This window comes from Pinus tabuliformis, chromosome 7 (genome assembly GCF_031772625.1).
Source record: "Pinus tabuliformis cultivar Carrire ecotype Pingquan chromosome 7, CPIR1, whole genome shotgun sequence".
In the NCBI taxonomy this organism is placed as follows: domain Eukaryota; kingdom Viridiplantae; phylum Streptophyta; class Pinopsida; order Pinales; family Pinaceae; genus Pinus; species Pinus tabuliformis.
This window is the reverse complement of record NC_142293.1, coordinates 100,626,196-100,653,750: the sequence shown is the minus strand read 5'-3', so window position 1 is coordinate 100,653,750 and position 27,555 is coordinate 100,626,196. Positions and strand designations below refer to the sequence as shown.

At 37.6% G+C, this 27,555-nt stretch overlaps 3 pseudogenes; all 3 read left to right on the top strand.

Moving 5' to 3' along the window:
• The first annotated feature begins 9,386 nt into the window (after positions 1-9,386).
• LOC149245468 (uncharacterized) lies at positions 9,387-10,918 on the top strand (annotated as a pseudogene).
• Positions 10,919-11,748, top strand: LOC149245467 (coatomer subunit alpha-3 pseudogene; annotated as a pseudogene).
• A 31-nt stretch (positions 11,749-11,779) lies between these two features.
• Positions 11,780-27,555, top strand: part of LOC149245466 (coatomer subunit alpha-1-like) — a 30,428-nt pseudogene continuing 14,652 nt past the window's right edge.

The following is a 27,555-nucleotide window of genomic DNA, read 5'->3' as shown; positions in this document are numbered from 1 at the left end:
GTGTTGAAAAATGTAGCAAGAAATTCTCAATTTGATTTTTCCTTGATTAAATTGAGAAAATTTGAATTTCCATGTCAACAGACAACTTGGATGATGTTAACTTGTGTGACATGGCTTGTGTCACCCAGTTTACTCAGTAAATTCGAGTTGGAGGAGTTAGAGTTCAGTTATGCATATGTGATTGCTAATTTGTAGCAATAAAGGTCAATTATCTCAGGTTGTTGTCAGTTAAACTAGTTCCAACTTTTGGAGGAACTAGTGGAAGGTCATTTAAGCAGTGGGACTTCAATCAAACTCAGTGATCATCCAGTTAACTAATCAATCAACCCAAAATAGTTGGTGCATGCAGAGAAGTCGAGTTCCCTAATATTGGTGGAGATTCCAAGGCAATTTTAATTTCTTGTAGCTCACACAGTTGTAAGAACTTACTATAACCATAGTGGAGGAGGTAGCTTGAGTAGGAGCTTCTTGTGAAATTGGAGAGGGAATGATTGTTGGTAGCATTAATAGCCTACCAACAATTTTTTTTGCACCACACTTCAATTTTTGTGTAGGGTTTTTGAGGGTGGATAATTTTTTCTGATGCTTTTTGGTCATGCACGTTCTCACTAACTATCTTGGAAGGTCTATAATAGTTCCTTGCATGCATGTCCTCACTAAATATGTTTTGGGAGGTCTTTACTAGTTCCTTGAAAATTTATGTTTGTCAAGGCTTAACTACTTATGATCTTAGGTGCTCACAATAGTCCGACAATTTATGGCACTCTCCAAATCATCATTCTTGAAAGGATCCAACAAAACGACTTGAGAGGAAGATGAGAATGACACGCTCTTATTGGAACTAGACTAGAACTAGTGGAATTGGTTGATCCCAATGGTTTTAGAGTTGTACCAGTCTAGTTTAGTGGTTCAAATTGGCTAAGGTTGGTCTTGTATTGAACTGACCTTAAAACACCAAAGTGACTAGTTCTCTACTAAACTGACCAATTTCGAAGAATGTAGTGCAACATAACTAATGACCACCAAATATTATTTTTTAAATAAAAAATACTTAAAAGGAAAATAAATATCTTAACCCTAGGGCCCTAGAAAACCTAACCCTAGTAATTAATGGTAATATTTAATTTTTAAAGTTAAAGTAAAAGTTGAGATTCTCCTTATCTTTCCTTTTTGAAAAGGAAAGATAAGGATAATGTCAACTTTTAATTAAATTTTTAATATTAACATTAATTGTTTCAGGTTGTTTCAAAGTGGTTCCAACTTCATTCAGTTTGGAGAAAGTCAAATTTTAGATCCCATTCAAAATTTAGGAGGGTTAAACAGTTTTCAAGATTTCAGGATTGGTAGGATTGCAAGGTGTCCATTGGATTCTATGATGTATGATGGTATGGAATTGGCATTGAATCAATAGCACTAGACCAATGTACCTTGATGTTGGTTGCGTTGATTTTTGAACTCCTTTTTCATGACATGAGTGTCTCCATGGCTTGAGTGAAGGTGTACATTTTCACTAGGGTCATGACAGTGGGGTTTAAAAATCAATGCAACCACAACCAGACACTAGTACCATATGACAAGATTGTAAATTCTAAATTCTAAACTCTCAACTATGTCGCTATAGTTACTCGTTAGTACTATGCTTATTTTTGGACTCTAGAGTTCATTTAGAGAACCTTTGTTCATGTATTATGGTTCAAAGGTGTATGTAGTTGGTGTTGCTTTGGTTATATGCACTCCTACTTACTATAAAAATGATAAACATTATATATATTGTGTGTAAATTATTTGAATTCACATGGATGTAGATGAATATATATGTTTTTCCATAAAATTTGAATGTTCTATGTATTTTTTTAATAACCTTTTGCTCATCTTTTTTTGTTGGCTCCACTCTGGTTCACATTTTGGGGTTGACCATCTGGATGTAGATGAATGTATATGATTTTCCCTATAATTTGAATGTTTTATGTAATTTTTGAATAATCAATTTTTTGGTCTAGTTTTGTTGGCTCTAGTCTAGTTCAAATTTTGGGGTTGACCATTTTGATGACTCGTTTGGTTTTGATAACATTGAAACAGAAGGCCCATTATTGTACCTCTTCATGACCAATGTTGTTTCCTTATAAATCCCGTCAAGCATAAGTTATCTTCATGGAGAAACAACTGTGGTGAATTAAGAACAAAAGTGTAATTAGTTTCTCATTCAAAAGTATGAAACATATTTTGGGGCTTGTTAACAAAATTATTATCAACCATGGTTTATTTAGAAAATAACATATATTAAACTATATAATGAATTATTAAATTGATAACTATTTAATATGGGTTGACTTTTAGTGATATTTCTATGGATCATCTTATGATGTTGTGGACTATTCAGAAGTTCTGTCACTAGTAAGTCACGTTTTTATGTCTCCTTCTCATGTTTATACAAAATAAAGTAGAGAATGGATGGGAATGTTTAATTCATGATACTAAAAATGGGATCACAAATTATCTTAAGTTTACACACAATATATTGACAACATATCCATGTGAGAAGTACTAGAGTAGAGGGATTGGATCAACCAAGCCTTTTCAATATATGAAAATATTAGGCTTCAAGAGTTCATGTGTTGTAGTGATGGATGCATTAAAGAGGGACAATCAAATTAACTCAAACTACTAGAATGGGATACTGATGGGTGGAGGCTAAGTTGTACCTATTATGGGAGCCTCATCTTTAGTATCTCCTTCGTCTATATGTTCTCCTTAGGTGATGGAAATTTTTCACAAAACTATTTTGAGCGTTCACATTTGTTGATTACATAGTCATCTTGTTTCATTAATAGAATTATATTTCTTGATAAAACAAGTAGCAAAAATCCTATTGGTGTGTTAGGATTAAATGTAACTTTACCTTCCCCTAATATTATTTTTTAACTTGAGGAGGTGGAGGATTTTGAGGATGGCATATTATGTTCTTCTAAGCAATGTGAGTAGGCATTTTACTTAGATTCTCTAGGTAAAGAAATTTGTTCATATGTTGTTAGATATGGTCCAAGATGAAAGTATAAATAATTGTGGTTGGATCAATATATTATTTTTCAGCCATATTTTAGAGCGGAATATTTGGAGGAATCAACTTTATGTGTCATTTTTACTACTTCTCCCACCTTGAAAATTTTCGGAGAAAAGCCTTAGGATCCATCTTAAGGCCTTAAATGACCAAATTTTTTGTTCTCAACCTTATTATGGACCTTGATCAATAATTCACATACTTGTTGATAACGAAAATTTTCCCAACAATAGTTTGTGACTCTCGCTAGTATGAGGTCCCAAAGGGACCTCACAAAATTTGTTATGAGAGGACCATTCAAATTTTGGCTCAGCTCCCATTCTTAGTTGTGTGTAAGTACTATGATATGTGTGTGATCATTACAATGATGGGTGCACCTATTGGACTAGTAGCTATACTGAATGCAAGAATGGAAGAATTCTAACCTATTTAAAGGGGAAAATTGATGAGAAAATTTGAGGTGATGGACTCGTAGAAAATTACATATATCAACATTTAAAGATTGTTTATTATAAACCTGGAAGGCATTGCACACTTAAATTATCAAAACAATACATATAATAGTCATTGACCAAACCAATAAGTACCCAATGTAGAAGGCAACCAAATTGAAACCAAGTACAAGGGATGATACTTCCCAAGGATCAAACATGCAATTATTCTTCTCCAACAAGTCCTTATTAAGTACCTCTTGAATTTGAAATCCATTGCAGGCAGTTGTCAAATTCATCAGCTAGTAATTGAGGAGAACGTTAAGAGTATATAGCTTATCCATTGGTTCTTAGTGAATTCTTCAAATAAATCTCTTTAGAAAGTCATGTGGCATGTTTCTCCTGAATCAAGCAACCAAGCATGTTTCCATGAAGCAAGCGAAGCATTAAATAAGTCTTCAATTACTCCAATGTTGCAATGTGCCACAAGATGATGAGCAGATTTAAATGTTTTTCCTTCCACTTTACTAGGTGTTGTACCATGTTCAATGAAGGATTGTTCAATGTTGCTGCTATAAGCAATGCACCGATGCAATAAACTTATGATACAAAACAACACACAATGATGAACCGATGAACCAGCTGGACATCAACGCAAATTATAGGGGTAGCATTCCAACACAGATAACATTGAATGCACCAAACAACATGGTTCACAACCATTGAAAAGGACTCACCACAACATTTAAAGGACTATTGGGGATGCAGTTTAATCACATCCCTAACTAATGTTGTGATAGGTCTAAAGAAGACTTGTCCTATCATGAGAGATATGAAAACTGAGACATGTTCTCCTTTGAATGGCAAAGCAGATCTTGATATTACCCAAACAATTGTCTAAAATTGAAGGAGTTTGTTGTGATCAAGATTCTTGATAGGTGTTGTAGTTCGTATGTCACAATTCGACCTCTGTCAATTTATTTCATGAATTTGATGAGAAAGACAATGTGAAAAATATAGCAAGTGTTAGCAGAGGTACACTACACCCCTTTGATGCAAAAGAAGTTCAGTTATTAAATGATTAATGAAGGTGGTGTTAAAGCCGTTGGCCAGTTCTATATCCTAGTGTCCACCTAAACAATGAATGGGAATATGCCTTTGATGGCAAGGGCTAGATGCTCGCTAGATTTAAAAAAGAAGAGGTCACACTAAAGGCCCTAAAGACAGAGTAACACCTATCCCTGAGCATTTATGATATATCACAAGTACCACTTTGTGTAGAATTAAAGGAATTTATTATGCCAGATACTGAGGAGGATAATCTGTGTAGATGATACTATCTTAATGAGTAGCTATCCATAAATTGTCTTCGAATCAAGGCATATGATTGGTGAAGGAGAGGATCATCATCTTGTTGGATAGACAACATCAATAGATGTATCCAAACTTCATAGCTCCCTTTGAATATCGAGAATGCAATCATCTGCAACATGCTATTAATCCAAGGATTTTATAGCTTCGTCTTAAGGTTATCATATGGCCTTAAGTCATGAGGCAACTGATCAATAGTGAAGAAAGATATTTTGCATTCATGTTCAAGACAACTTTTGGTGACCACCTAGTAAAACTGTGAAATAATGCCATCTTGTAATTTCACTTAGTAAATAAAAGTGAAAGATCAATTTCACTAGATCTCCTAACTCTTTAAAATCTAAATGAAATATCCTAGATATTTTCAGAATATTAGTGATTTGTATTTGATATAATCTTAGATGTACACATAAGTGTTGAGAAAAGGTGGTTGCTCAGATTAAGGAGATTAGTTGCTAAGATAGGGGAGATTAATTTTCTCAATTAGAGTCTGAGAGCATAAATAGAACAAGATGAGAGAAGTTGTATGTAAACATTTTTGGACATCAAAAAGACAAAAACCAGAGAAACATCAACTGAGCACATTCAAAGCACAGGAGAGGAGCCAAGGTCAGATCAGAATCCATATTGAACAGTGTTGTACAACAATTCAGTAAAGTGTGGGTTTGAGTATCCAACTAGGAGATAGAGTAGATCTGAGTGTCCAGGAAGTGGAAAACCTCAGTTTTGACGTGTCCTTGTAAGTTTTGGTCATTAATGATAAGCTGATTTGAAGGACAGAATTATGTGTGTACTTGAAAAGCTATTCTGCGTCCACTGTTTAGGTTTTCCAGTTATATGTGTGACTGTTGCATGTTCATAATTTTATTCAGTTATTAAAGTAATTCAAGATCTGAGTTATTTGAGAAAGAAACACAGGACAATTGTCCTCTTGAATTAGAAAAATCTTACATGGTATGAGAGGATTATCTATAATTGAGATCCTCAAGGGTTTACAACAATAGATCAACTACCAGAATCAAAGAACAACAGTTAGAGGGTTTCATTATTGTTGCTTGAAGGAATAACCACTCTTTCGGGTATATTTTTGTTGTTTTATTTTCATATATGAAAAGTTTGTAAAATAGATCTCAGAGATGGAAAAAGCTACATCAAAACTCTTTGAATATGCAAGTAGATAACCTCCACATATAAAGGTAAAAAAAACTCTTTGAATATGCAAATAGATAACCTCCACACACGAAGATGAAAGCATATTTTAAACATGTTTAAAGCGAATTAAAATATAATAATAGAAAATCAACAAAAATCTTTATACAATAATAATTCAAATAATTCTATTTAACAAAAATATATTAAAAATCACTATAGATTCACATTAATAAATAAAAAAATAATTTATATAAAATCCAATTTAATAATAAATAATTACCTAATTTATAAATGATTTATGTATAATCTTAATTTATATCAATTTAATGTGAGTTAAAGAATTGAGATAAACCATTATTATCCCACACACTTAAGTTCATTCCTTTGCCCTCTCTCCATTTGCGAAGCCGGGGACTATCACAATACTTCCAAGAAGGCATTTGACACATTAGCTAGATAGCCACAACAGGCGAGAGAGCAAAGCTATTGTGTAAATATGTGTTCATAGATTCTCTCACATTTGATTTGTATCAAATAGTTCCGCAGGGGGCGAAATGGGAGGAAACCGGAGCCGCAACAGAAGCTACATCCCCAGAAGGAGCCGAAGCCCTCCTCATAGAAGACGTTACGAGGATTGCAGGGAGAGCGATCAATACAGGGAGCGAGATAGGTTCAGAGACATGCGCTCCACTCTGCCCACTATCCTTATGGTCCAAAATATTTCTCTAGACGTGAGGTTCGTATCTTCATGTTTTCTTCTTAGTTTGAGGTTTCATACCCAATATTTTTAATGAAGTTGTCTTAAGTCAGCCATTCTTGGCTATACATTTTAGTCATCAAACAATGTATTGGGTCTTCAATCTTATTTTTTAAGTAAAAAGACTATTCTGGAATAGATTGTGGTTTTCCATGTGTTTTTTTCAGGGGTCTCATTAAAATCATCAGGGTCTGATAAATTTAGGGCTTGCAATTTTTTGGTTTATTTTAAGCTTCAACAATGACAATGTCATTTTGTATGCAACCCCATGACAAAGAATAAGTTTCCATGTTGATTAGACAGGGTCACTTAACTGTCATTTTGTAGTGATAGTTTAATTAGATTGAATAACTTGGCAACCGACCCCTGAACTTGGGGGTTTGCAAGGGTAAATAATTTTCTTAAAGAACCTTGGGGAACGACTTCAAGGGTAATGATTTTCTTAAAGAACCTTGGGATCTACTTTAAGAGAATAATAAATTTTAGGGATTTAATTGAACATATTTTTCTTCAATTTTAACATACGAGAATTACATAACATCATGCAAAATGGATGGTTTCTTATAGGAAACCTATCTCATTTTACTAATTCAATTGACACTATTTGAAATAATCCTAAATTTTCCTTTGAATATAAAATGACTATAACTAGCGTTTGCGAATTTTTTATTAAGTTTTTATTTTTAGTTTTAGCAAGGGTTTCTTCTATTTCATTTCCAAAGTGGCTTAAGAGCATTGTCAAGACATGAATGGCTGGTAGGATCAGTATGGTCCAAACTTTGAAGGGTTGCTAAAAATATAGTAGGTTTTAGCTTTTTGTTATCCAAAGGGCTATCAAAAATACATTATGTTTAACCTTCTGTTGCTAGTTATCTTGATGCATTTCTTAACAACATTTTGTTTCCAAATGGTTGTGAAATAATTTGAGGTTTTAACTGCGATGTTAGTTATTTTGAACATTCCTGTACATTCATCAACACTTATCTTATAGAAAAAAGGTTGAGGAGTTTGTGTAATATTTGACACTTGTTCCCACCGAAATCAAAGAGATCATTTTATGCTCCTCACCAAGGAATTGATTGTTAGTTGCTTTCTTCAAGTGTTCCATCTTAGCAACAAAATAATGAGAAACCAAATGATAAACTAGCATGAAGGATTATAACATGATTTGGATTATTTTTAAGGGTTTAATGTTAATGTGAAAGTTAAAAATCCCATCACTATACCCCAAACAAGTCAAAATCAAAATAATCAAGGAACTGAAGGAAATCAAGATTAAGAAATGTTAAGGAATGAATTTCTGTAAATGAGTAGGGTAATAGTCCAAAAAGTTCCAGAAATGCGACGTAGACTTTTTATGAAACTGCATGAAACATGGAAAATGCCAAGAAGATTCCGAAAACTTTTGCAATTTCGACTTTCCCACCAGATTTTTCTAGAAATTTGACCTACCCAACACATTATTCTGCAATTTCGATATGCCCAACAAGCTCTTCTAAAAATTTGACTTGCCAAACAAATTATTCTGCAACTTCGACTTCCCCAGCAAATTCTTTTGCCCATCAAGTGTAGAAACCCTAACACGAGAGAGAGAGAGGCCCAAAAACTTAGATCTAGTTCTTCTCCTTCCTTTTCATCCTTTTACCATCTTCTATCTTGAGAAGATCGAACTTTCTTTTGGTGAGTCATAATGAGGTTGAGTTCCTTCTTATTTATAGGCTTGTGAGGGGTACAAATTTCTCTCTTTAGGCTGACTTGTCCCTTCATGTAGGCTGACTTGATCTTTGTGCCATGACGAGGTCTTGGAGGATCTTTTGATTCTATTTTGAGGGCCTCTCGGGGATTCTTTTGAGAATCACTTTTTCAAAATCATTGAGAATGCGGTAGATGATGGGGGTGAGAAACAAAATTTATGTGATCAGTAGTTAATGGAATTATTACCATCTTGGAGGTTAACAAAGCATATGACTAGGTTTATTTTGAACAAAATGATTTGTATTAGGAAGTTTAGATTCTATTTTAGAGACAAGCATAAAGGTTACTACAAAATAGCAAAAAATAGTTTTAGTTCCTTCCTTAATATGTGAAAATAACACATAAATGATCATAACTTGAAGAGTTTCTTTGAATTCTCTTACCTCAAGTTTCTATGAAGAGGAACTATCAAGGCAAGTGAGGGAACCCAACCTTAAGCTCTCTTAAGAAATAATAATCCCCTAATTGACAAGCCAATATAGAAAGTCTTCCTGCCAAATAATAAAGGCCTCTATCTTTTCTTGATTAATCATGATGCATGTTGATGTAGTGACGATATCAAGACATTGTGTCATTCCCTCCACTAAACGACTGAATGAGCTTTGTAGTGAGAGCAAGGCCATCTATAAAATTTACATTAAGCAATTTCTCTCCATAAAGGATGGGAATGCCTCAAAAAATTTGTTATAAATAAGAATCTTAAAGGAGAAATAATAACGCATCACTACAATACCACATAAATATTGGGCAAATGGTTTGGATCATTTATGACATTGCAAGTGGGGTTTGGTCTAGGGTTTGTACTGGTTCTGTATGCTGATTCAACCCCTTTTATGGTATATAGGCTGGAAGATCATTTGCAATGTTGACCGAATTCGAGTCCCAGAGTAACTGGATAAAGGGATTGAGATTTTATATGAAAAGGCCATGGATCTTGGCCAGTATTCATAGTGGGGTTATTCAGTTATGGCATTATCCGGTGGGAACATTGATAGATTTGATGAGCATGATGGGTCAGTTAGAGGAGTACATTTTCACAAGGCCTAGCCGTGTTTGTGTCTGTAGGTAAGCCAACCGGCTTGGATATTGATTGCATGTTTTGTGGTACATGTGAAACTCTTTTTTATGTATTTTAGAGATTGTGCAGCACTTTGAAACTAATCACCAAGGTTCAATTTTTAGTAGTTCCATCAATTGGACAATTGATATGGGTTTCAATGGATACATTTTTATATCCTAGAATGGTGGGTCTCTAACACCTTGGTGACGTGGAGAGGGTCTTAAACACATTGGTGTTGTGTGATTCCTTCATGTATTTTGACAAAATTTTCATGTATCAACTAGGAGATTACCTTTACTTGCTTTGTATTGTAAAATGTCTGGAAATTACACACGTCTAGTGGCAAGTTTTGTAGTGGTGTCAATTGGGTCTAGCTTGGGTGGTTGGGAAGAAAATGTTATCTTTCCCTATTTGTGAGTCAATTTTTGTTTAGATCTATGAGGAATATCTCAGTCTCACTACCGGATGGAGGGTGGGGTGAGAAATTACACACAAGGAAAAAGAAGGTAGCAAGGTAATCAAACTGGTATACCTAGTTTAAAACCTTCTGAATGGGCGGGGATTGGGCTAGATGACAAGTCCTTGGTGATTTTGGCAGGCTTAAAAATATCTGTCATAGTGCAGCCACTTAGCCAAAGGAGAGCTACAAGAAAAATTCCCACCCAGTCTTATCCAAGGAACAAAGTTATTTTAGAATTGATAGGTTTAGCGAATCTTCCTAGTCATGTAGATTCTTATGTATAAATTGTGCATGTATATTTAGGACATCTAAAGAGTAGTGTCTTCGATTGTCAATGACATTAACTACAAGTCATATGACATAACAGTCAAAAATACAATTATGAAAAGTTGTTGTAACTCCAATATACTTGTTAATGTTACAAGAAATGACTTTAAGATCAATATATGGAACTACAATATGCACCACTCCATATATACGGAGAGTTAAGTTCCATAATTAGTATCCTTAGATTGTCAGTGCTAATGATGAACAAACAATAAAGATATGGAACTCGCAATATTGAACTTGTATCAGACCTTACTAGAGACATTTTTCGTGTAATGTGTGCTTCTTTTCATCGTAAGGAAGATTTGGTCATTTGAAGCCCCTTGGATCAGACTGATTGTGTATGGGATATTTGTGCTCCAAGGAGGAAAACTGTGTGCTGATGATATTAAGGTTAACACAAATCAACACAGATAGTTTTGGAGAGGGTGATGTTGTTGTCCAATATGTATTGGAATCTCATGACCGTGGAGTGAACTGGGCTACTGCTTTTCATCCCAGCTTTCCATTGATTGTGTCAGGAGTAGATGGTCACCAAGAAGATTGAATGGCACGCAGATTCATTTTCTTGGTGAAGTTATGTCTATTTCATTAGAGATATATTAAATTTATTATTTTCTGTTACTCCTCTTTCTTGAGTAGCATCTCAGTGTGTATGTAATTCATTTGTGAAAAGTTAGTTTGTTTTATTCTCGGATACCAAGGCCTCACAAGTTGGATAATTTAAGCGGGCATGTGAAAATTTTGTAGATAATTCATTTTTGAAAAGTTAGTTTTGTTCTCAGAGATCAAGGCCTGGGAAGTTGAATACTTTATGAGGGCACGTGAAAAATTTGTAGATAATTCATTTCTGAAAAGTTAGTCTGTTTTGTTCTCGGGTACCAAGCTTGGGAAGTTGGATATTTTAACTTTTAAGAGGGCATGTGAATTATATGTCTCATGTGATGTTCCATCCACGCCACGACATTATTGTTAAAATTTAGAAGATAAAAGTATCTGAGTTTGAGATGTATCCAAGTATTGTAGAGGTGTCCAAACATTTCGTAGAGACCATGATTGCTTCTGGATCCTTGTAGCACATCTTGATATGAATCTTATTGTTGCTGGGCATGACCACAGGATGATTTCTTTCAAGGTAGAAAGAGAAAGATCTACTTTTGTTGTTTATGAGGGCACCCTATACTGCAACAATGACCATTTTTTGTTGGCTCATCAATTTTCAACTCAAAAATATTCTCAACTTATACAGATAAGAAGGGATGGATCCATGAATTGGATCAAGGATGATGATCATTGTTGTTTAGCCCCATGGAGAATGTTGTCCTAATACGTTTGGATGTAGATGGTGGGTGATATGAACTTATTCTTGGGACATAGGATAGTATTTGGACTTGGGAGAAGTGATGCAATGCAGGAAGCACAGGCAATGACTTTGAGGACCTGCTGCCTTTTTTGCTTGCAATCAATCGACAGTCACTGACATGAGTCATAACCAAGTGATAAAAAAATCACATAAATAAGGTGATGAAGAAGTTGAGTTGTCCAGTAACTGTGGATACCCTTTTCTGTGCAGGAACATAAAACCTTCTTCCTGGGCTAGAAGATAGTGTTGGGACAGAAGAGTGACACAATGTAGGAAGAAAAGACAACGACCTTGGTTTTGCAACAGAGGATTGTACTTGGGGACCTCCATATTCCATTTGTTAATTACATTTAGTCAAATGAAATGGAAAATGTAGCCTTGTTGAGCAAGCATGCAATCATCATTGGAAGTAAGAATCTTGTACAGTGTTCTCTGCATAAGATTATTTGTGTTAAAACTTAAGAGTGGTGCTCGGGGTGACAATTGTGTTTTGTTGTCTTCCAAACAGAAACAATGGCCTTATTGGAACACTTGATGTTCAAGTATGTATAATGAAGGTGTCTGAGAATTTTGTCAATTGATTGAATGAGTTGGAAATAACCATGTCATACAGATTGATGCATGAGTATATATTCAAGCTGGCACTAATAAAAAGGAAGTAGGATAATGTTATGATCATGATTAGGAACTAATTTGTGGATAGGCAGTGATTTCTTAGCTGTACCTGAAGGGCTTCCCATCAACAGCTCTTCACTTTTTCAAAGACGAGAAGGCATGATTTAACTTATCAGTGTAGGGTGAAACTATTCAAATTGATGTTGCATCTGCAAAACAGAGAGATTTTAAGGTCACTGGTATACACTTGGAACTGAGGCCCTTTGGTAAGGAAATGTTGGCATTATTGAATATGCTTACCAGAGATTAAATAATTTTGAAAGGCTTTCATTTTGTATCTTGTCATGGACAATATTGATAAGCTTTTGAAGATATAGGGGATTGCAGAAATATAAAATGATGTTATGGGTCAGTTTCACAATGCCCATATGTGAGTGCAACAGTTCATGGGCTTACAGAGATTTCTGATATGCTTGTACTTAATAGTTAGGTGGCAATCTGCCCACTCTTTCATCTAGAAAGAAATCATCACTTATTGTGCCTTGTCCATCAATTTGTCGCAATAGTGAATGGCTGTTATTGAGGGTTACCGAAGGCATTTTTGAGTGTGGGTTGGATAATGCAGGGGTTGCAGTCCATGAAGAAGAGGATGAAGGAGCTACAACCAATAGGGGTTAAGATCTTGACACTTCTAGAGGGTTGGATAATGCAGGGGATGCAGTCCATGAAGAAGAGAATGAAGGAGTTGCATCCAATAGGGGTTAATACCTTGACACTTCTGGAGTTGAAAAATAAAATGGCGAGGTTGTAGTGGTCGATGATAGATAAGTGAGAGGAGACAATGACGATGAGGTAGGATGGGATGTAGAAGATTTGAAGCTCCCTATAGATGTCTAAGTTGCAAATGTTACAGGTACAACCCATAATGTAATTAGTTACGCCATCACCACGTATGCCAGTAATTCAAATATGGATACAAAAAATCTTTTCTTGCAGGTGAGAATGCAGCTACTAGTAACATTAATATGGCGATGCAACTCTCAAGTCAGCAACTTGGTATAAGAATTTCACTCCATTAAAAGTTAAAACCTTTGTTTTTGGATCTTTACATGGACAACCATACATACCTCCCTATATTTGTTTCTGCACCGTGGTCTTCTTAGCAATAGAGGGAGGCTATAGTAATACTATTAGCTCAAATGTTAGAGGTACATGAGCTTTGGTATTTAAGATTTTTATATTAGATGAGAAACTTAGACTAGCTTACAAATCCACAACAAATGGGAAGTTAGCTTACAAAGCCACAATAGATGGGAAGTTTAGTAAAGCATTAAGGTTGTTTCTTACAATCTTGCACAAAATTCCATTTATTGATGTAGATTCTGTTTAGGAGGTTGAGAAGGTGAAGAGATTGATTGGAATTGCTAAAGAATGTGTTTTAGGTCTTAAAATGGGGATCAAGAGGAAGTTAAGGATCATACTGTCGAACAAAAAGAGCTTGCATCCTATTTTACTCATTGCAACATTCAAAAAGTCTATTTGAGGTTGGCTTTACCGAACACCATAGGTATTTGCTAGGGAAATTCAATGCAACTGCTAACTTGTCTTGATAACTGCTGGCAAATGAGCCCGCTGGAAACCATGCAAAAAAGGTCCAACAATTTCTGCGAGCATGTGGGAGGCAGTTGTAGGATGCTAAAAACATTGAATTATGACTTCAGAAATCCTTTTGTTTTTTTTGGAGCAACTTTTACACCTCTATATTGTGGTTAGAAGTATGTGTCCTGTCCACATTGTACACCACACTTTATTCCAATCATAAAGGGAAATCTATGTGCTATATGTGAGCTTGCAATTGTGTTATGGGTCTTTAGATGCAGTTCAAGAGAAAGGAAGTTAAGGGTGATACTTTTCAACAAAAAGAGTTTGCAGTTTATTCTAGTCATAGGAACCTCAAAAACTCCATTTGAGGTTGGCTTTGCTAAATACCATGGGTGTTTGTTATAAGGGATGGATTTAGTACAACAACTAACTTTTCTTGATGACTATTGGAAAGTGAACCGCTGCAAGCCATTCAACAAAGGTATAACAAGTTCTGTAGGCATGCGAAAGGCAGTTGCAGGATGCCAAAAAACTGAATTATGATTTTGACTTAAGAAAGCCTTTTGTTGGTGGTGCAACAACTTTTACACCTATATACCATGGTCAATCAGAAGGATATGTCCTATCCATATTGTACAACATGCTTTGTTCTAGTCATACAAGGAAATATCTGCCCTATATGTGAGCTTTCTATTGTGGGTTCCGATGCTTCTGGGTGTTGAATGTGCATCTTTATTTCAAGAAATTTCATGACCCATGCATATTTCCATATCAATATTGCAATCTACCTTTGAGAGCCACGTTGAGAGATATGGCAGGACAATCACTAACAAGTCTTGGACAAACTTGACAGTCTTCTTAAGAGATTGGAGGAGGTTGTTTATTAATCACTGAAATGATAGTAGAAGTAAAAATTTCCATGTTTTTTCATTGTTTACAATTTGAAATTTCAGTTTGTGTTTTTGCTTCCCTTTCTCAGTCTTAGACAATGAAAAGTGCTAGTAATTTAGCTTTAGGTCTGGAGAATTGTTGATAGACCCCCCTGGGTGTTTATCCTATCTTTATCATGCAAGTGTTCTAGTGGTTTGTCTGAGTAGAAACATGCATTAGGGTCTTATTATTCAACATTAGAAAAAAATGTAATTGTTTGAATGCTTTTTCATATGTAGGTCCTGTCTAAATTAGAACTGGTCAAATCGCCCCATTGGACTGGGCATGGTATTGAACCAGCTTGCTGACCAAACTGGTACCTAACCAGTAAAAACTGTCCCTAATTGGCTGATCTAAAATGGGGACCTAAAGGCTTCTTGTCTAACTTACAAGAACCTCTCCCACTCCAGGGCTTATATAATCCCAAGATCTATGCTTATAATTGATAATTTGCGGAATTAAGTACTTGAAATAGGTGTATGTCTTTTGATTTCCTTTAGATTGTTCAAGTGCTTATGTTCATTTGCTTAAACTGATATGAAATGCATATAATAGTAAATAAAGCAGCAAGTAAGCAAACACATAAGACAACAATATAATATGGAGTTCATCCTGATATCTTGGGCTACGTCTCCTTGAGCTCTAATCAACTCGACTAGGCTCTTTGGGATTATGGCTTCAATTATTTTACAAGTTCCACACTCAACTCCATTAGTTTACAACTGAGCCAATGGGCTTAGAATGCCATCTTACCCCTAGCTGTCCTCACTCTGCAGACAGATCTAGGCTTCTTTTGACTTGAATCCTTCAGTTAGTGCTCTGAGCTTCTTGAGCTTCTGGCTTCTTTGACTCCCTAAGAATTCTGTATTGTCTCTGGAACTCTTTCTTCTGTCTTCAGCACACTCTGGACACCAGCAACAACTTGATCATTTGATCTCTTTGTTGTTTTGCAGCTTCATTACAGCTCTATGGCTCTTAGAAATCTGTTGTGAGCTCTCTGGCTCTGGCTCTGGCTCTTGGCTTTGGCTCTTGGCTCTAGCTCTGGCTCTTGGTTCTCAGCTCTAGCTCTCACGAGCTTCTAGTTTCACTCAACCTCCAAGAAAATCTCTATTTCTGAGTCACTCTGACTCCAAAGACTGCATCCTCTAGGCTTATGCGCAGCATTCAAGCATCTCTGAGCCTCTTGGGCTTCTCTGTGCTTCTCCTGAGCATAACTCTACCTCTCTATGTTATCTCTCGGCCTCTGCGTGAATCCTTCTCAATTTTGTTCTTTGTGTTTTTAATACACAACAGCTACAGTCGCCCGACTGTTTCTTTACAAGAAGCAGTTTACAATTGGAAAGGAACCGACGGGCACAGGAAACCCAACCGTTCAGCCTTCCTCCTGTAGAAATCTTGCGTTTGAACACATAACGCAATACACAGGAAAACTGGCGAAAACACATCATTGGAGTGTTTAACCAGAACTCAAAATGCATTCAATCGCATTGATAAACCTATCGGGTCCGTCTTGTCATCACAAATCGCAATCGCACAGGCAGGATGCTTAAAACCCAAGAAATGGCCAAAAACATCAATACACGGGAATACACAGAAAATCCAAAATTTTGGATTTCAAAACTTATGAAATCGCATTCATAATCTCATCGGGTCTGTGCCTCTGATCGCATATCGCAATCACATGTCGCGTATGTGCATTGGCCCTTTGTATCGGGGATTCGCCGATCTCCCGATCTCCAATCGTCGATATCGCACATCGCATAGCATCGGCCCAATGGACTGTGTCTCTGCTCCTCCAATCGCCCGATTGCCCAATCACTGATATCACTCATCAGCATATCGCATATGTAATAGCCCTTTGTATTAGTGCGATGCGATTCACTGATCGCCGATCGGCGCTATCGCATATCACACAGTCGCACAATCACATGTCACATTGTCCTCCCGCTAGGCCTTTATCCCTTCAATGCTTTGATTCGATACATCTTATGGATTTGATAAGAGTTTAGGCTGCGGAATATAATATTTTGGGTCCGCCCTTTACCATTGCGATGAGATATTTGCATATAAAGACTTTATTTCTCTTAAGTCCCATTTATATAAGAAATTGCTTCCTTTTCAAACAATAATGGGAAATCTTCGTTTTGCAATAACTTCTTCATCCAAAGTCCATTTTAGCCCATTCAAATTGCAGTAGATTCATATTGAAGAGATCTATGCAATGGGACTATTTCCAAGAACATCCATTGACTTTCATTTTCCTCTGTGAGGAGAATCTTTAGACTTAGAAGTATATTCTAGATCCATTTTGGATCACACCTTCCCACTAAAAAGAACTTTTGGTCTCCAAAAGGCCGATATACTGATCTGAACAGTAAATGAGAATAACAACACCCTCTTCTTTCAGCCTCCATACACTTGCCTTGCATAGTTCCTCTGAACCAAAGCCTTTGATCACTTTCCTTCTTGGATGTGTTGGTCCTCCTGGGAAGAACTGTTTTCCTCCTTGACTTCATACAGAAATCCTACTGAGAAGGTCACAGAAGGTAGTTTGAACTTCTCTTCCTTGATCATTGGTCCAAGGTGGCTCAAACCAATTTGAAGTTACATCTGCTTCACAAAATTTTCATTTGTACTTGTTTGAGATACTGTCAACAACAACTGTTAACAACAACAGGATTACAAACAACAACTGGATGGTCTAAACTCCTGCTTCAACAAAAGAAACAGATTTCACATCTTGTGAATAAATCCATGTCTTTACATCTACATACAAATGATTGACTACATAACAAGCCAACAAAACATGCCTTTAAACAATTTACCCTTCAAGTCAAGCATGTAGAAAACGAATTCTACAATTCTTTTTCAAAGATGAAACACTTCATCAACATCTCCATCTTGGAGACCAAATCAACTTTTCTCAAGTCAATATTGCATTACATGCATGTTTACACAAAGTAATTAACCCTTCAATTTAATCACATATACATGTTTAAATATAAGGAAATCATCAGCATCCTTGTGTTCATGCATATCATGCTTATGCATGCATTTCATCCTTCAACTTTCGCTTAAGTACATTGTACTTTCAAAGTTGAAATGAACATAATGTTGCAGCAATAAAGTGAGTCTCCTACTCAACTTTTCCATTCACCTTCTTGGTAAAAACCTGCAACTTGCATTCCATTAACAAAGAAATGCAAATAGATGCGTTATATCAATAGACATGCAATCTTAATTGGATAAGAACTCTAACCATTTCTTGCCAATCCATTTCAAAGTCCTTCCTTTGTTTGCACATCAGCATTAACATGTGAATCATATTGAAACACATCATTCATGGAATCTTTCTTTCCATTTTTGCCATTTTCTCTTTCCACCTTCTTCAAGTTTCATGGAAGCATTGTTGGATTCAGAGTCCAACACTTTTCAGCAATGTGTCCTTGCTTATCGTAGTAAGTGCAACACATGTGCATCCTCTTGACAACATGATTTGCCTTGTCCAGTGGACCTTTGGCTTCTTGCTTCCTTTCCTTCAAAATTTTCCTGTATGTGGAAATTCTCTTCCAACATCTAGAAACACTATGGTTATCCAAACCACACAAGGAACATGCAATTCTTTTCCAATTCTTATATGGAAATTTACCATGCTGAACATAATCAAAAGGAACATGGTTAGAACCAGATTTATACCTTTCTTTTTCAACTTTATTACCTTCATGAGGAGGTGAATTAAATGAAGAAGTGGCTCCCATTGGAACACCATCAATCTCTTCAAGGCTGTCAGAGTTTCCACAACTCTTTGGTTCAAGTGTATGCTTATGAACACCTTTGTCCTGCAAATGATGTTTCAAGCTATTGCATTCTCCAAGAATACAATCTTCACAATCTTGAGGTAGAAGACCTGCAATGAAACTCCTTCTTGGAGCTGTTTCAATGGTCTTCATGGCAGCTTTGGAACTCTCTCCATAAGCTTGTCGATAGCCAAGACCCAAATACTTAGGCCTTTCCTCAACTATTATTGGCTCAACAATACCCTGTGCATGTTTTCCCAAGTCTTTTCCTTCATAGCCGTTACGGGAATAAGTACCCTAGGGCTTTGGGTTAGAACCCCAACAGAGCAAGAGTAATCTACAGCAAGACTCACACATACAACTCAGGCAACTTACTTAAATAAACAAACTATGTATGGATGCACATACCCGAATGTCCTTCCTTTGGGTAGTTCCAGCAGGGTTCAGACCCTCTTCAACTCCTGATGATCTTCGAATCTGCAAATCAACCAATTCGAATACATAGCAGCATATAGATAAAGAATTTTAATGAGATCAACTTTATATCATATAAGTAAGATGATTAGTTATACATCCAAATGACATTCATACATGAGTTACAACAACATATGATGCATAAACAAGGTCAATCTCAGGAACAAGACAACATTTCTTTTTAATGTAGAAAACTATAATAAACATGGAAAGAGTTCACCTGAGTCTTCTTCTTTCGGCTCTAAGTGGAACCATCCTCCAGGTCTATCCAGTCCCAGTGTTCAACAACCTCCTTCCATAACCAATACCATGATATCTCAAGCAAGTGGGAGAATATCAACACTCAAGGAAACAAGGGTTTCCTGAACTTGGGGAAGTGCTTGAAGCACAGGGATACTTCAGACTTGGTCAAGGGATAATCTCAGTATATTAATTCTATCTCTTGTCTCCTCCTTAAGGCCTTCCCATAGAAGTCTATTTATACTTCTCCCAATTAGTTTTTTAGTTGGGAAATAGTTGGGAACAGTTGGGCCACGAGCACTAGGAGGTAATCAACAGGTAAACCCCATGAAATCCACCCATAGTTAAGGAAATTTATTTTTTTTAAGTGTTTTAACACATATATGCGGGTTGGGTATTGACTAACCCATGTATACATGCTTTTATCACAGGGTAAAGTAGCGTAAAGGGAGTAAAACATTGTTTTTAAAATATTTGGACCAAGTATGGAAGGAGGGGTTGCCCTAGGCCATAAACCAATCATCACAAATACCAAGGGTGATATTTGGAGCTATAACAGATGCCCCCTAATATATGAGGTCAGAAGGGGTACATGATGGCCGAAATGTATTAAGTATATGGAAAGGAAACCTATTAAAACTGAGAAGGACTTCACCAGATTTCAGCCTGCCAAGCCATCAAAAGAAGATAAAAAAGAAACAGTTGTCTAAGGCGGGCACACCCATGCTCAGAGAAAGTAAATCATGTCTGCATATCAAGTACAAGCAGATCCACTATGTATACAAGTATAAAAAGACTGAAATTACATAATGGATCATCTAATCATGATCGAACAAGTACATGTCTGAACATCACATATAAGAAGATGTTCAATGAAGCTAAAAGATGAAGTTGATCACTGATGTCAAAAACTGATCCCAAGAGTACCAAATGAACATGATGGAATAAGATGATACTACATTGCAACTCAGATGCCAGCATATAAGATGTCGTTGTGAAGGACTACAACATATAATGTGGATGGTGTCAACTAGCAGCAACAAGAGCAACTAACAAGTGAACCAAAGAATGTTGATGCAACCCGAGGTCTTCACCGACCGTCGTGGTACATTTCTACACAATGGGAATAAATTATTTGAAGTCGACCATGTGAGAAATCATTTGATTACCTGTCACTGATGTATACCATTAACAAACATGAGACTACTCACAGATAATGATAATGAGAGTCAAGGTACCCAGTACAATCTAACAAGTGCGAATGAATGAGATGAGGTCGAACACCTAGAAGAATCTATCAATCAGGGGACAATGATGGTTTCCCACTATCGATAGCGAAGGATCTGCCACTGATGACTGCAAACCCCAAGGTACTGCCAAATGGACTCTAGATCTTTGCCCCAGAGTAATGAGTCATAGTCGATAGGAAAAGATCCGCTAGAAGGAAGGCATTAAGGAATCCTTCATCAATCTAGCACGAGTGTAATGCATAGGCCAATAATGTGGTAGGAATCAGACAAAAAAGATGTAGTAACCCAACCGAAGCACATTTTCGGCGTACACAAGATGTAGCTAGCACACAATAGAAACCCTCTGAACCAACCAATAATGAAAGTTGACACAGAGGCAAGGAATCCACCAATAGGGTAAAATGGAAACCAAGGCACTGCACGAATCCCAATGTGTGATAATGAAAGCTGATGTCGAACACAAGGGAAACCACTCAATAAAAGACCCATGATACTAATCGATGCTAAGCACAAGGTGACCTATTAATAATGAAAATAGGGCCAGGGTGTGGCTCTAGGCCTGCCCTCAGAGCAATATGTCATCGTCGATAAGGACAAGACCCGCTAGCAAGAAGTCAATGGAGACCCTCTTAAACTGGCATGAGGAAAGGACCAATAATAATAACTGATGTGATGACAAACATGACACTGAAAACCAGGGTTGGCCGACTGAAAAATAGGTCATGAGACACTGCAGAGAGGCTGACTCAGGCTTACTTCCCTTGAACAAAAGCACGACTCAATGATGACTATGTGGCAGCATATGATAACTCTATATAAGTTTGTCATGCAGGAGGCACGAGCAAGCTCTCCATATGATTGGAAGAGATAACCAATCAGAGGAGAACTGACTCAATAACAAGGTCAAGATGTACCTAATTAAAACTAAATCTCACTAAAAATGGAGGAGAGACTTTCTTTTGAGTGCTTTGTTCAAGGGCGACACAACTGACTTTAGCTGCCAATAATATATGGAAATGTTGTCCCATTATCGATCTTTTTTGGAATATATATTTTTTTTGTCTTTTTCTTTAAGCTAGAAAAAGGATAAAAGAATGCTATAGTACAGTGGAAAGAATGAATGTCAATGAAATAGATGATCTAGTTCCTGGGATGGGAACAATATTATGCTCAATGCAGGGAGGCGAAACTGGTCAAGGACACTCAAAGGGATGTTCCTTCCATGGATCAAAGGGTTTGTCATGTTGCAGAAGCTAAGTGATTGCAGGTTTGAGTTTGCAGAAGACATGGTCAAATAAGTAGCTTAAATACGAGTCCAAGTGAAGCCGGCTCAAGGCCAAAAGGTGCAAATAGTCAAAATGAAATGCATTAGTACAACTCAACACAAAGGATCCTCTAGGGTATAAGTCTAGAACAGAGCGAAGAAGCAAAGAGAAATAAGTCTTCAACGCACAAGTCATGGCGGGACTAAAGAGGACTCTCGAGCCTACTCAATATAACAGCATGGGAAACAAATGTCAGTGAGGTGCTAACTACGATGCCCATGTAAAGGATGGCTCTACCATTGTGTCATGATTTAAAAATCGGTGAGTGAACATGGTTTACTAACCATAACACGATGGGATCGACCCTATGGCAAGTGTATCGACAAATGGAGGCTAGTATGCAAGATGCAATGGAAAAAATGGTTTCCCTAACCTATATGCCAGTGAGTAAATGATACCTGCCATGATGGGTCAGCGGTCATGGAATCGATATGAAATCTCGAAGAAGCATCTAAAATACCCTGAAAAAAACAATCTATTACCGACAATCCAAGCTCACAACTTAAAATATTCATGAGTCGAAAAAAGTCAAGTTTTGAAAAAATTTGACAATTTCAAGGCTATAAAATGACCTTTTGACTCACCATTTGTGTTGAGAGCAAAAGTTGTGGAGAAAAAAGAGCAAACTTGCCCCCCAAAGAATTGGACCGTTCAAATTGGATAAAAATCATCAGGTAACCTTCAATTCAAGCTTGCATTACTTTGTGATTGTTTTTAGAATTTTTTATTAAGGTTTAACTATAGGAATTTATGTTAAAAATTTCAACCGGCATATACGCGGGTTGGATGTTATCAACCCACGTATATGACGGCCCACCACGTGACTGTGTGTAAAAGGAACCCGCATATATGCGGTTTGAAATTTAAACACAAAAAACTAATGGTTGAAACTCATTTTTTTTTCAGAATGACAATCACATGGAGAGAGAGGGAGCATACCACAATTGATAATGAAGTTATGAATGATCAATAGGCATTAGATGCATTGAGGGGATGTGGCTTGTTAAAAATTTTCAAAATGCCCAGCATGAAATCCAACACTTGTCTGCTTGAAATACTAATCCACTATTGGAGTGTCGAAGATGATGCATTTATGATTGATCAGATGCCTTTGCGGATAGAGGTGGAGGATATTTACTTTATCACTGGTCTCTCTCAGAGAGGAGAGGTTGTACATTCGACGGGCCGGACACAAGGTAGTCTTTCAGTGGAAGACTACGTACACATTTACTATCCTAGGCATCCGGAAAAATTTGGAAGTCAGATTCCAATAAAAAATGTGGAGAGCTTATCTCTGAGGATTCTATTGTTCACCATAGCTAGGATAAATGAACCAGCCTCATTGCCCCAAGCTTCACGAGTATCCATGAGCTTGGCCGCGGAGTGCCTCACCACTGTTTTTGACTGGTGTACACCTTCTCTTACCAATATGAAGAGCCAGTTGTCCTCTATTCAGAAAGGGCAGACCAAAAATTTCGGATATGGGGCTACTTTATGCTCCTTCTTCGAGAAGGTGCCTGGGCTACATCCCAAGGTATCAGTCTCTATCGGCAGCCCTCGAGATCCTCAGATGGGTAGGTGGGCTGATTTGATGAAATTCCTTAGAGGCAGGGACATGCCGAGGACTACTTTTGATGATGAGCTCTTCTCCTAGTGGGAACAACAAATCATCACTGTGGACGACTATCCCTATGCTGGCATGGATTTCTGAGGAGATCCAGACTTGGTGCTGCCATGAAACGCAGCATGGGGAGAGATAGGTAAAAAAAATTAAGTTTTTATCAAATTTTAAGACTTTTTAATGTTTTTTAAATATGAAAATGAGCTTAGAAATATTTTTGATGGGATTAAATACTGACATAAAGATCATGTTCCAAATGTGGGTCCAGTAAGACTAGACGGATTCCCGTGGCACAGGCATCATAGAAGAGGCACTGAAGAGGCAGCTACTGAGACAGAGAGGGTCTTATATGCAGTCCAAAGAAACTTGGTGAGATTGACTCACCAGGTACCGATGGTGGCCATAGAGGACCTACCTGAGGAGATGCAGCGTCGCGTGGTAGGAGTACCACGACACTAGGTTCGCATGCTTCGGCGTGTGGCCAACGCAATAGTCACCTTCTTAGCCGCTCATCCTGAGCCGGGTCGATAGATAGACTGGACATGATTATGGGCATTTAGTCCCGATTTTTTATATCATTTTTGAACACTTTATGTACACACAGGAAGCTTTATGATATATATATATATATATATATACAGTTCCAAATTTTTTATGTATGTTTTTAACTTGGTGAATGATTGATATCACAACATGCCTTACAAAATATGTACAAAAAATATAATATATACAAAGAAGTAATTGCTCGGCCAAAACCTAAGCAAAATGCCTCTTAAGGTAGAGCCCATCAGGTGGCTCCACCAGTTTGTTTCCTGGAGATGTTTATAGGTACAGTTCTTGAGCCAATCAATATATTACCTTCGGCAGATAACTGCGTTGGAGCCAAAGGATTTAAAACCGTACAAACACCGATAGTAAGTAGATTGGAGGACCTAGATTCGACTTCATGCAAAGGAGGATGAAAATATGAATGATGATGTAAATCTTCCAATAGTCGATCTATAATTGTCATTGCTTCGAAAATTTCTTCTTCAGATGGAAAAACTATATCTAAGCAATCCAAAGAAGAAGTGGAGTCTAGGGTCCAAGCAGGAGAAACATCACCATCCAACTCCTCATCCGAAGAAGGAGGGGATGGTCGTTTGTAGAGTTATCGATAGATTCATATCTAAGTTCGGCTACAGACATAGGAGATTCTATTCCACCCACCTACCCTTCATCTGATGTGGTTGTAGATGAAGGTAAGGTCCCAGGATCCAAAAAATAATGAGTTGGAACAAACTCTTTCCGTAAAGGCTCCTTGGAGGATGAAATTGTATCGATTCTAGCTGTAGGAGGGGGAAGATCAAATACACCCATCAAGGAAGAATACATCCCTACTCCTAAATTCTCTATAGGTTGACGAGGATTATCCACCAATGGAACGGTAGAATCCGAAGTTGCACGAGAATCACCCGGAGAATAATCCAATTGATCAACTTTAACAATTCTCCCCTCATGAGGAAAACAGAGGACGCGGAATAAAGAGTACACTATGGCATCCATTTCATAAATCCAATTCCTTCCTAAGAGGAGATTGTAATCCAGGTTGGCATCAACGATTTCTACTTCGATTTTAACGACCTTTCCTCCAACACATATAGTAAAGGCTGAGATAATCCCATGTGGTCTATGAGAATGTCTGTCAAATGCTGTCAAGAGAGTGGGTGAAGGAACAACTGAAGGTGATCCAATGGCCTTCCAACATGACATAGACATTACGCATGTGGAATCTCCCTCATCTATAATTGTTCAAAAAATATTAGTAGACTTTATCTGGAAAGCCATATGATGAGGAAGTCTCTTTTTGACATTGAGCATATCAAAAGTGAGTGCTAAAGAATTTTTAAGATCTACTGCCCCCATTGCCGAAAGCAAAGTACTTCTTTGAGCAGGACACGACTGGAGTACCTCTAAAGCAGACATAGCTTAAGGACTTTGAGCTAGATCTTCTACAATCGAGTAGTTCTAGGCTACCCTAGCATTAGGGTTAATAGTCACGCGCTTGGCGGAACCTTTCGGTATCCGAGGTATAGACTCGACAGAGGGTCGCTCAATATGAAGTGGGTCCATAGTTCTGGGAACAAATTTATCCTTATATGTTTCTACTTCACCATAATCATGTGCGCGTGTGGCAACTTCGACATGCGAGTTCATCATGAAAACATTTGAGGAATTGTCCCCTTCCTGGTTACCCCCTACAGAGGTACTAGGGTTTGAGTTCACGCCAGCAAGAAACTGCTGCCCTTGGGGTAAAGGGTTAGTTAAGACAACTTGGGAGCTAGAAGACCCTTGTTGCATTAACAAGCGTTGAGCATCCCGAATCTTGGGGCAGAGGTGAATCAAATGATCTCCGTTGCATAACTTGCATGGAAATTTAACTTTCTTCTTAGACTCATTTCTACCCTCATCGGCACCATCGTCGGGCTTGTTTGCATTACCCTTCCCTTCCTGATTCTTCTTTTTACCTCGTCCCTTCTTCTTCCCATCGGATTGTTGATTTCCTTTGGGGTTAGAGGCCTAGACGACATTTATGGAAGAAGGTTGGGAAGGCGAAGGAGTAGATGGTGCAACCTGGTTGGAAGAAGCAGTTTGTAGAGACAACTGCTACAATTGGTTCAAAAGGTTCATCGTATTTACATCAACCTATCCAACTATACCATCAGCATGAGGGCTTGGCTCCGGTTTGGCTACATCAACTGTGGGTCTAGGAGCATTAGGTAAGATTTTTTGAAGAGTCCCAAACTGAGAATATATCAGTTCTAACTGTTGGGCGCGAAAGATAAATTTCTCTTCCGAATAAACGCTGGACATAGAAACATCCTTGGAGATCTCAGGTTGTAATGATTTTAAAAACCATTCGAGACGGAATTCTGGTGGAATTTTACCTTTGATAAGCCTTTTTCTCCATCTCCATTCCTGGATATGATCTGAAATGTGAGTAGCCGTGTCCTAATGAAAATTGGCCAGAAGCTCAGTTCCGGCTTCATAACGGACAAGCAACTGAAAATGGTTTAAGAAAATGTTAGCCAAATTGGCGAAAGAAGTAAAGGTGCCCCCTGGAAACTCTATATACCACTTAGCCACATTCCCTGTTAAGGTGCACTGAAATAACCTCAACCTGATCCAATCATTGATCAGGGAGTTGGATGAGCAACATAAATAGAATGTGGTTACATGGTCACCCGGGTCTTCACCATTCTCCCCTTTGAATTTCGGAATATCCGATGGAAGTTTGGTTGGGATTGGAGGCCAAGCCAGATTGTACCTAATTGGATCGTTTGTCAATTTAGTCAAGTCTGGTAGACTAAGCGTGGCTGGAAAAGGAAGTCGTGGAGGACCTTGGGAATTCCACCCAGATGGGGTGGGGTTCCGAAAAGTTTGAAAAGAATCACCTAGGTTTTGAAAAGCACCAGGTTGCCTGAAGTAACTAGTAGAACCTACTAGACCAAAAGGTGACCCTTGTGGTCCAACAAAATTCAGAGTTTAACCAACTCCAGCCGAAAATCCTTCGTAACTGATAAAGTTTCCCCCTAACGAAGTATTGTAAGGAGATGACAGCCCCTGGTAAGGGTTCCAAGCATTAGATAAGGGTGGAAAACTTTGAAATTAATTAACTGAGGAGTACGACACATTTCCTTGTTGGTCGAAAAACTGATTCCCAACTCCTATCCCACTAACTGCAGGGTTTCTCCAACTCTTAAAGGGATTGCTGCCTTGACTTGTAAAAGGAAAAGGCATAGAGCCTACTGTCGGATTGGAATGTGGTATATGACTACTTCCAAATGGGAAACCCTGAAAAGAAGCCGATCCACTCATCATGGACGTGGAGGCGGTTGATGGTACATTCAATGGAACTGAAGGAATCCCTTGAGAGGGCATTCCAAAAGGGAATAATCCAAAAATAGAGGCATTAGCTTGAGAACTT